The following is a 1,055-nucleotide window of genomic DNA, read 5'->3' as shown; positions in this document are numbered from 1 at the left end:
GCAGCTTGTTTTTAAGCTATGCACACTCATTATTTTTATAATAATAGTTGGAACACACATACCCTGCTGATGGAATGTAAACTGATGCAGTCATTAATTTAAAAAGTTAAACATAGTGTTACCATATGACCTGGCAATTCCACTCTTATGAATATATTCGAGAGAATTGGAAACAAGTGTTCAAACAAAAACATGTACACGAATAGTTCACAATAGCCAAAAACTGGAAACAAACCAAATTCCATCAACTGATGAATGGATAAGTAAAATGTGGTTTATATATCCTATAGTGAAATATTATTCAGCCATAAAAAGGAATGATTGATGCCCAACCGCAGTGGCCGCAGTAGTTGAACGTCAACCTGTTCTAATCCAAAATTGTTGAGACCTGTTGTTCTAATGCAAAATTGCTGATTGCGGACCAACAAGAGATGCATACAAATAACAACAAAGAACAAATTGGGGTGAGCACCTTAATAAAATGACAAACCAAGTACTATGGAGTTTCAAAGGAGGGAGAAGTCACATCTGGATGGAGGACTCAGGAAGTATGGGTGAAGTGGCAATTTGTGATGGAACATAAAGTATGTATAGGTTGTAGACAGTTGAAACAGTGGGATGGAGAAGAGGGGCAGCTTGAGGAGAGAGAGAGGGAGGGGGAGGCAGAGAGAGAGAGAGAGAGAGAGAGAACACAAAGAATGTTCAGGGACCAGATCACAGTGAGTTTGGCTGGAGGGTGGCTAAACATGGCAAGAAAAGAGTAGGACTCTGTTCTGAATGGTCTTGTATGCTAGGGTGAAGTCATATTAAATATAAATGGGAAGAGTCAATATTGTAGAGATGCCGATTCTCTCAGAATTGATCTTTATATTTAATGTAATAACAATAAAACATCTCAAAAGGATTTTTGTAGAAAACTTAGTAAAATGGTGCCTGAGTTTATTTGGAAGCATAAACTTGTGAGAAGAGTTAGACAATAAAAAGCTACGTGCCCTAGCCGGTTTGGCTCAGTGGATAGGGCGATGGCTTGCAGACCAAAGGGTTTTCTCCTTCTT

Source organism: Myotis davidii, unplaced genomic scaffold (assembly GCF_000327345.1).
Source record: "Myotis davidii unplaced genomic scaffold, ASM32734v1 scaffold363, whole genome shotgun sequence".
NCBI classification, from domain to species: Eukaryota; Metazoa; Chordata; class Mammalia; order Chiroptera; family Vespertilionidae; genus Myotis; species Myotis davidii.
This window is presented reverse-complemented; position numbering follows the sequence as displayed.